General features: G+C 42.2%; 1 pseudogene; it reads left to right on the top strand.

The window, feature by feature from the left end:
* The first annotated feature begins 8,236 nt into the window (after positions 1-8,236).
* Positions 8,237-8,357, top strand: LOC115070493 (annotated as a pseudogene).
* The last annotated feature ends 2,112 nt before the right edge of the window (positions 8,358-10,469 follow it).

The following is a 10,469-nucleotide window of genomic DNA, read 5'->3' as shown; positions in this document are numbered from 1 at the left end:
TGAAAGTAAAATGAAATAGTCCTTTCATGCTCCCATTTTAACATACTAATATGACCATAGATGAAAATAATGTCAGACATGTGTGCTATGAGATCCAAAGGCCAATGTGATTAACTCATTTAATTCTCCATTGCACAGGTGAAGAAAAGACTTAGGGAGGCTAACCCCTTCCCCAAGGCTAAGACTCTAGAAATAAGGCCCAACCTCTCACTCTAAATCAGTTTGTCCACTGTCTCTCTGGGGAGGAGGTAAGCAGACACTCAGTATTTTCTCTTCCTGAAAAGTGGTCTCTCACCATATTCTTTATTTGCAGACCATGAGTTGTTTACAAGTTGTTGTTGTTGTTTAACAGTAGAAACAGACTGGTACCTGAAAGATTTTGCAAAATGTAAGCATAGTATCCTGAGATTGTATGTATGTCTGTATTTATTACAACCCATCAGTGGAAGAGAAAACGTGAGGCCTTTTACAGCCCTGTGCTGGCTGGTGCCGTTGGATTTCTCTTTCCTGCATATGTTTTGACATGCCATTATTATGATCAAGTGTGACCTGACTTCTTCTGGAGTTTGTAATGATTTGCTTCTTTTCTTGTGCACAGTGGGTCAGCTTGATAGAGTTGAGTATTTTACTTTTGAAGCCTAGTGGTACAGTCTGGAGGGAAAAAAAAGATTTTATGCTAAATGAGCCAGGAGGGATGGGATATTCAAAGCAAGATTTCTGAACACGAGTATGAAAGCAAAATTCAAGGCCTCAAATCTTCAAAGCACAGGCTACCAGTCTTTGATTTCCCTCTCTTGCCTAAGTTGACCTGGGGGGGGGGGGGTACTTTGCAGAGCATGCGCAGTGCTCACCCTCTCTGCAACCTCAGCCTCTTCATTTTCAGCACCTGAGAAATTTGACAGCTCCATTTGGGTGAGCAGGATTAACATTCCCTTCCCCTGCAGGAAAAGATAGAGAACCAAACAGCGGAAAGGAGATCGACCACAAGATAGTTGCTTAATAATAAGGGATAAGGATTGGGGAGTTGATCCGCAAAACCAGCACTGATGTTTCTATCAACAGCGAGCTTTGCCCGGCCCTGCGGGCCTCAGGCTGGAGCTGCTGTTGGTTTGGGGAAGACCTGAACATCCATAACAGTGTGTGGGCGGAGCCACAGCTCCTCTCCGCCGGAGGCCGGAACTGCCTGAGAGGAGGAGGCTGGCAGCCTTGGCTTGGGGATCCTCTTGTGGCTTCTCAGAGAAATACTTCTCTGACATTCCATCCGCAGCCTGGCTTCCCTTACCACTGGCGCCAGGGAGCAAAGCCAGGCTGCTGCTCTGGATACCATCTCAAGGGGCTGGCTTGCCTGCTCTTTCATTTCACGTAAAAGAAGCCTGAAGCATATTTTAAAGATCTTTGTGCTTCTGTCACTAAATACTGTGTGAGGTGTATCCATGCTGTTCTGTGTCAACAGTCATAGTTTTATGCCTGTACATAGCTCACTGTGTGAGGATTCCATCCATTATTTACTTGATGAACATTCCTGTCTATGTCTTCTGATGGAAATAAGTACTTATTTCTCTTGGTTATTTGACTAAAAGCAAATCTCCTGATAAAAAGGAAGGCATTTGTTTACTTGTAATAAAAATACCTCCAGAAATGTCCAAAGCAGTGTGTCCCTGTACCAACTACTTATGTCAACGTTGATGAAATGTGGCCTTGCTGTTCTTTTAAATTATAGCCATTCTGATATTTCAGTCTGGTTTTGATTTCATCAAATGCTTTTCAATTCTTGCCAAGCATCAAAATATCTTCTGTGAAGTTGATTATTTAAGTCATTGCCCATTTCTAAACTAACTGATTGGACTTTATGTTTGTAGCTCTTTTGGAATGTTTTAATGATTCCTTCAATGCAAACAAGACAAACATTTTCCTTTACTCAGTTGTTTCCAACTGCCAAGCTGGGGGTAGAGGCTTTACCACATGGGCCTTTGAGACACATTCCAGCTGCTAGCTCTAGCACCTTGACATTCGCCAAAGGTCTTGTGAGTACACTGCTTTGGGCCCCACTTAACAAAGGATTGCTTGCCCATGAGTCAGAAAGATAGCTTGCTGTAGCTCTGCCCAAAACTTCAGAAGATTGTCCCTCTTCTAAGACTGAATTACAACTCAAATGAACTTTTATAATAATTTCAATTTTATAATTTTAAGTCATTGATTTATGAGTCAATGCTTATTTTCATGAAGATAACTAGTCTAGTATAATTTATATAAAACTTTGCCCTGATATAATTCAATTTACTTAAATCAGGTTCACATATATGAGTAGATCTTTTTCTGGACTTTGTTCTTTTTTTATCTACTTTATATTTGTATCAATACTACACTATTTAAAAATTGCATAGCTTACCAGTTGCAGTAGTGCACACCTGCAAAAGGACCAGCCTAGACTATTTAAAATGATCCTGTCTCAAAAGAAAAACTACAGTTTATGTTTATTTATTCCTAATGTCTATTATTGTATTAATGATTTTTAATTTTCTGAGTATTTTATGCTGTTTTATGAGTCAGGTTAACTTTTAAAAACCATTCTCTCTGAATTATTCACAAGCTTAAAAAGAAATTTGTTAGACTAACACAAAAATAACTCATGTTATCCCTTCCACAACATAGTTTAATTTCTCCAGTTACATCTTCAACAGTGTTTTCTCATTTCATACAATACTCCACCCAGGTCTGCACATTTAGTTGTTGTACCCTTCAGCCTATCTTTGATCTGAAAAGTTCCCTGCCCTTTCTTGGTCTTGCATAGCTTCGGTATTTTCAGAAGACACCTGCTTTGTTAAAATGCACCTCAGCCTGACTCTGTCTGCTCTTTTCTGGTGCTCAGACTTGGGTTATGTTTTTGGCATAGACAGCATTGCTTTCCTTAGTGCTGCACATTGGCAAGTGTGGCCTATTAGGTCACACTGATCCCTGGACTGAGTTGTAGTCTGCCAGCTTTCTCCACTATAAGTTACTTTTTTATTCTCTTAAATGTTAACTATTCTTTGGGGAAATTATTTGAGAGTACTTTATTTTTAACAAGCAATAATAGCTTGCTGTAAAATAGTTATCTTCTAGCCAAACACAGCTTGGCATTTATTTGTTGATTATGGTATAACTGTGAGGTATTTTTTCTGTTCTTTATGATTGTTTTCAGGAGGGGCTCATGATTTCTTGCTTTACCCAATACATTTTAATTCAGTATTGTCAGTATTCATGTTTATTCCTAAATTACCCAACATTTAGACAATGGGAGTCTCTTCAAGAAGACCCTCAAAAATTTTAGAATTTTTAAAAATATTTTCCTCTATTTTTAATTTAAATTCATTTTCCACCTTTATTGAGGTACAACAAACCAAACTGTATATCTTTAGTACATACGCTGCTGATTTGAAATTCCTGTAGCCTGTCACATGAAAGCCACAAGCACATTGGTCAACATGTCTGTTATCTTCTCCACTCTCAATACACCAGCAAGACTTTCCAGGGTCACTCACGTTTTCTTTTTACCCGTTTAATTCAAAATTTATCCCTACATTTTTTCCCATGAAGAATGGTATTTCAAAAACAAGATCCAATTGTCCTGAGGTATCACTGATTTCTTGGACACTTTAGAGAGCACAGGTAGCATATGTAGCCATAATTTGTAATACCATGTGTGCTGGATAGCTTTAGTATCAACTTGACACACCTGGGTTGAGGGAGCCTCAATTGGGGAATTACCTCTATTGGACTGGCCTGTGACCATGTCTGAGGGGCATCTTCTTGATGAGTGATGTGGGAGGGCCCAGCCCACTGTGGGTGGTGCCACCCCTGGGCAGGTGGGCCTATGTTGCATAAGAAAGCAGGCTGAGCAGGGGCCAGGGGAGCAAGCCAGTAGGAGCATTCCTCCATGGCCCATGCCCCAGCTCCTGCTTCCAGGTTCCTGCCCCTGAGTTCCTATCTTGGGCTTCCTGATGAACTGTGACCTGGGAGATGTAAGCTGAATAAACCTTTCCTCCCCAAGTTGGTAGTGGTCAGAGTATTTTGTCACAGCAATGAAGAAACAAACCAAGACACCATGTTACATCCTACAGTCATTGAGAATTAATGAAATGCCTCCCATATGGGGATTCCTTGCCTTTCTTCATTCCCTCTTTGTTTCAACTGTAAGATTCTCATTCTGGACAAACTAGTTATATTTAAATGTTGATTCCAACCTACAGTACATCTGATGTCATACCAGAACCCAGGTGACCTTGAAGTGACACCACCACGAGAGTTCAGGGTTTGTTCACAGACCCTTCTGTTCTCTCTTTTTAAATATTTTATTATTTTTCCTGCATGTATGTATACAAGTGTACCCAGGTCTTGCTGTGCAAAGCCGGATCCTCTGCAAGACAGCCAGTGCTCTAAGCCACTGAGCCATCTCTCCAGTCCCTTGTTCTATTGTTAAGCTAGGAAAATAAAGAGCAATTAAAATCCTGTGGTCCATCTTTGTAGTTGATCTGTAATTTTACTTTTGAATATGTAAAATTTGAAAAATATTCCAAACTCAAACCTAGACTATGGGCGTGTGCAGGGATCTCGGGTCTCCCACGGGCTGCTGGAGTGCAGCGGGTCCCGCATCGCATTGCCGTGGGTCTCTGCTACCAGAGCTGGGGGCTTTAGGGCCCCTGTCAGCTTTCTCGGTCGGGCGGGTACCGTTTCAATTTCCACCGTGCACTCTCTCTCTAAATTCGGGACCGTTGGGCACCAGGTCACGAGGGGAGGTGCGAGAATCCGCGAAAGCTGGATTTCCGTGAGTCGGCTTACGAAGAGACAGCTCTCTCTGGGGAGGCTGGGTCATAGGCAGTAAGACACAGAACTCAGCTCAGTCAGTGGTACAGCTCCTTTATTCAGTGACTCAGCTCTGCTCAAAGTCTCGGTGATCCAGCTCTGATTAATTGGGAGAAACCAGGATATTTTATACTGTGGGGGTAGTGGTAAAAGCCTTAGCTGATAGGTACTTTTACATGTGGCAGTGAGCTCCTGCCAGGCTGCCAGACTGCCTGAAAATCACACAGGAAAAGCTGGCAGTTCCAGAGCCGGAGGCCATGTTTCTGTGACGGCTACTTCAAAAGATGAGTCAGGAAGATGTCGGGAAGGCACCCTGCTGAAAAAGGAGTCTCTGCATTTGAATCCGAGCCCGTGGGCTTTCCGGACATGGAGAAACTGCTACTTTACACAGCAGGAGTCCCCAACACTAGACAAAATGGAAATCAGAAATTCCCAGAGAAGTGTGACTACCAGCTTTCACATGAACCTTTCTCTGTGCACTACATTTGTTCAATTTCTGCATTTTTTCTTTTTATTACAAGCAAATAAATGACTGGTTTCTTTCTCATGTACAGCTTCGAATGATGTGTAAACCTTTTGCATGTTGTTCCTTTAAGATCTTTAATACCTTATCTCAGAAATGTACCAGTTAAGGCAGCTTGCACCCGTTCTTTTCACAAGGTACTCTGCTGTACGTAAGTATAAATCAACCTGTTCTTTTGGGGGTGTTTTAGTATTCAGATACTTTCCAGATGCATGTGATGCTGAGCACACAACCTCATGTATGTCTGTTTCCATGCTGATGGAGTGCTGGCTTCAGGGCGAAGTTCTAAAAATGAGATCTTTAGGACAAATATGTGTGTGTGTGTGTGTGTGTGTGTGTGTTATTGATGAAAGATAGTATCTGTTTCTCCATAGCCTTATGGGTAAAATTTTCAAGTTAATTCAAATTATATTTTAATTTTAATATGCTATGTTTAACATGTGTTTCTTTGCTAAATTTCTCCAAGCCATGAGGTGAAAAATGATATTTTAGCATCATTTAATTTGCACATGATTTTAGCGTATTTAACATTTATTATGGCATCTTCTTGCAAATACTCATCTACAACCTCCAGTGTGCGTCTCTTCTGGACACTACTTAACATTTTAAAATGCTTAGAGTCACAATACATTTTAAAAAATTATCCTTTCATGTCATTTGTAGATTTTTTCTAATAAATATAACATTGCCTTCAATTTTTAAGAATCTTCCTTGTATACATTTATATATGACAGATATTAGACATTTTGTGTTAATGTTGCAAATAATTTCTATCCATTTGTCAGCTGTCCTTTGACTTCACTTACCTTTTAATCATAGTGATTTACAAATACTTTCCTGGTCAAATTTTTCAATATGTTATTACACCTAGATTTGGAGGCATAGTTAGAAAACTTTTCCCATGCTCTCGGGTGATAAAAGCATACAACAACTATTCACTTTGCTGCCTACTTGATTTCATAGTTAATGTTTGTGTTTGTGATGTGAAGTATAGATAGAACTTTAATGTTCTCTAAATGGTTATTTACACATCACAGCACTCAAAAGCTCCACTTTGCTCTCTGGTTAGAAATAGCACACTTCTCTTAACACCTGACTAATATACATTTGTAAATGTACCACATTGTCATTATTTCTTCATCAATTGGTGGATATCTATGTTGGTTTTATTTATTGTCTATTGTGAATATAGTTGCAATGAACATGTATGGGCAAGTATTTCTGTAGTACAAAATTTGCAGACAAATGGAAACAATCATCCTGAGTGAGGTATCCCAGACCCAGAAAGATGAACATCATCAGATTTTTCTCTCTTATATATGTGGTAGGTTTGAATCTTCAGACATGTGTGTTTCATTTGGAAAACTCAAGGAGGTCAGGAAACTAGTAAGGAGACATGAGGATGGGAGGATTTTCAAGGAAGCAGAGACAGAATGCAGTAATATGATGAGAGAATGGTAATAATGGAACAGGAAGGGTTAAATGTGGTGAGGTGGGAAGGCAGGGTACGGAAGGAAGTATGGGGTGAGATAACTAGCACCAAAGTGCTTTTGAAAATATCATATGGCTATCTACTAATATAGAAGCTTCCTAATAATATATACACATACTTACAAAAAAGAATTCAAATGTCGTTACCATGTAACAAGGGGGCAGTGCCTCTATTAGACACCACAAGTTAGTAACTAAACAGCTCAGTGCCAGGAATAAGTTACCTCCTTTGGAGCTGCTGGCTAGTATTGTCCATAGACCCCAGATAATACTGGTTATTGCCATTATACTCGATGGCAGTACCCTCCAGAACTGGATGGTAAAATTCTATTGCTGAAGACATCACATACTTGAGTCACAGAATGTGGAGAAATCAAGTGGTACTGATCTTGACGTTTCATTCCTACGAGCTGCCTCTCACAGTTCTAGAAGGTATGATGCACACTTCTGGAAGAGAAAAGTAATCATCAATCTTTCTCAGCAGTGAAACTTTTCAAGCTACAATTACTGACATGTCAAGATGTACCCACTGGTACAGCAGTGGTAGGATATTATAGGAGTGACCAAATGCATTCAGACTGAATTTAAGGACCACCCCATAAGATGGAACCCATACCTGGCACTGTTATCAGGACCAAGAACCTGTCACCAGATAGATGATAGATCCTAAGGGAGAACCTACTACTAAGTGGACATAGTATTAAACCAGTGGCTGTCTTATTAGTAAACTCATAGATTAATGCATCTCTCAACCCTCATCAAAGAAGCTTCCTCTGGCAGTCGACAGCAATTAACACAATACCCACAACTGGTCAAGGTACAGAGAATAAAAGACTCCATAGTGTCCAACCCTAAATGAGGCATCTATATCAGACCCTCCTTCCATGGTCCAGGGATCACCAAGGGACAGAAAGATTATAACAGTCAGAGGCTGACTACATCCAATACAACAGTGTCTTCTGGACACAACTTGACAGTTGCACATATGAACTCATAATGGTATCAAGAGCATTCACAAGACTGTACAAGGTCAAGACAGACCAAATCCCAGCCTGGAGGAAGAGGTGAACAAGAAGTCTCACATCTAGCTGAGGATCTGTTGGAAATTTCAACTGCTGGGAGGAGGAGGACCAGTTTTCTTTAAGAATTTGACCCCTAGTAAGCCAGCCATATCCAGGGGATGGCTTCACACCCAAGTGTATTTGGACAGGAAATTGGACTTGGACTTTGAAAAAAGGACACACAATTGAGTGGGTAGGAAGGTGGGGGGATCTGAGAGGAAGCAGGGGAGGGCTGGATGTGATAAAAATACATTGTATGAAATAAATTCTCAAAGAATTAATGAAAATATTTTTAATGAAATACCACCCTTCTCCACTTCTCCATGGTTTTCTTGGACCTGTCAGCAGTGGCAGCCTTCCTTTCTAAATATTTAAATACATATTTACTGGCAAAGCTGTCATCATCTAACTGGTATCAGATTCTTGCATAAATACCATTCTTCTCTGTTAAAAACCTGTGGGATGTCAGGTGATCCAGCTTCTCAAAAATGGAATACCATCCTTGTTCTGGTTTGAATGTGAAATATTCTCCACAGGCTCATGCATTTGAATATTTGGTCCCAGGTTGCTAGGATGTCTGGGAGTTCATGGAGCTTTTAGGAAGTAGAATCTCAATAGAGTGGATGGCTGAGGGCTGGCCTTTCATAGCCCAGCCTAGTCTCCATCTGGAGACATTCTGAGGACATACTTCCTCATTCTGCCAAGGTGTGAGGAGGTAAGGAGCCCCAGGTTTCCACAGCCATGGAGGAGGTGAGGAGGCTGGGTTCCCACTGCCATGAGCAGGTGAGGAACCCAAGATCCAACTGCCAAGAGGAGGCGAGGAGTCCAGTATCCCACAGCCATGGAGGAAGTGAGGAGCCCAGGATTCCACTACTGTGGAGAAGGTGAGGAGCCCAGGTTCCCACTGTCCTAGGGAAGATGAGGAGTCCAAGATTCCACTGCCATGAGAGAGATGAGGAGCCCAGGATTCCACTGCTGTGGAGGAGGTGAGGATCCCAGGTTCCCACAGCTATGGAGGCAGTGAGGACTCCAGGATTCCACTGCCCTGGGGGAGGTGAGGAGCCCAGGATTCCACTGCTGTGGAGGAGGTAAGGATCCCAGGTTCCCACATCTGTGGAGGCAGTGAGGAGTCCAGGATTCCACTGCTATGGGGGAGGTGAGGAGCCCAGATTCCCACTGCCATGGGGAGGTGAGGAGCCGAGGAGGCCACTGCTGTGGAGCCACTGTCCCAATACTTTCCTATCTCTATAGACTTGACTTCCCAAACTATGAGCCAGAGTAAGTCCTTCCTTCCTTCTTGTCCGGTTTCTCCGTAGCTTTTTTTTTCCTTCTGTGGAAAAAAAGGGCTTCTTAACATTTCTTTGCTAGAGGGTATCAATTTCAGCAATAAAACACAGTTGTTGAAGAAATTGTTCATTTTATGCATTTCAAAATTTTAAGAAATCTTTTTAATTAGAGTGCCTTTGGGGTTTGGGGAGATTACTTGGTGGATAAATCACTTGCTGCACAAATGTGAGGACCAAAGTGCAGGTCCACAGCACCCACATGAAATCCCAGTAAACATGCAGGCTCACCTGCAATCCAAGCACTCAAGAGATGGAAACCAAATGACCGGGGCAAAGCGTCTAGCTAGATAAGCCAAATCATTGAGCTCTGGGTTCAACAAGAGACCGTGCCTCAATATGTATGATGGGAAGCGATGGAGGAAGACACACAGTGTTCATGTTGTCGGGCCTCCACACACACCTTCACACATGTGCATGTGCCCCACACAAGAACCTAAGTATATACGCACACTGCACCACACACACAAAAAATGTGCTAAATCCTTCTCTCTCTCTTTCTCTCTCTCTCTGTGTCTCTCTCTCTGTGTGTCTCTCTCTCCCTCCCTGTGGAGAGCCACAGCCTCCGCCGCCATTACAAGATGGCGCTGGTATCCGGACCTTCTTAATAGTAAACATCCTGCTGCACCCATAAGGGGCGTGCACAAGAGCCTGCTCTCCCTCGCCTCCTCCCGTGGCGTGATCTCCAGCAACCAATCCGCTTCTTATACGTCATAAATGGGACCTTTAGGGCATATATAAGCAACAGCTCTCCCACTTCTCGGCGTCTTCGGTCTTCATCCTTAGTATGCTATGTAAGAGGCTTATGAAATAAACTGCTGCAGAAGGATCCTGACTTGTCCTCCCGCGTTGTTCTTGCCGGCGAGACGGAAAGCGGTCGGGGATGGTGTAAGAGGCTTATGAAATAAACTGCTGCAGAAGGATCCTTTCTTGCCGGCGAGACGGAAAGCGGTCGGGGACACCTCCCTCCCCCCCTCGCTAGCTCCTTCTCTTCCTCCACAGGAAAACTCTTTATTTTTACTCTTGATTATAAGAGGGGCAGCATATGGGGAAAGAAAATCCCAAGGGATTTGATTATAATCAAAAGGCAAAAGCTTTTATGACATCTACTGGCTAGGCAGGGTCTAGGTTTCTTGGTATCAGTACATGTAGAAATCAGGTTTCAGTTATCCTTATAGAATTGTGTGTGTGTGTGTGTGTGAGAGAGAG

Source organism: Nannospalax galili, unplaced genomic scaffold (genome assembly GCF_000622305.1).
Source record: "Nannospalax galili isolate Female #2095 unplaced genomic scaffold, S.galili_v1.0 scaffold135, whole genome shotgun sequence".
NCBI classification, from domain to species: Eukaryota; Metazoa; Chordata; class Mammalia; order Rodentia; family Spalacidae; genus Nannospalax; species Nannospalax galili.
Note: the sequence above shows the minus strand (reverse complement) of the source record. Positions and strands in the feature narration are given on the sequence as shown.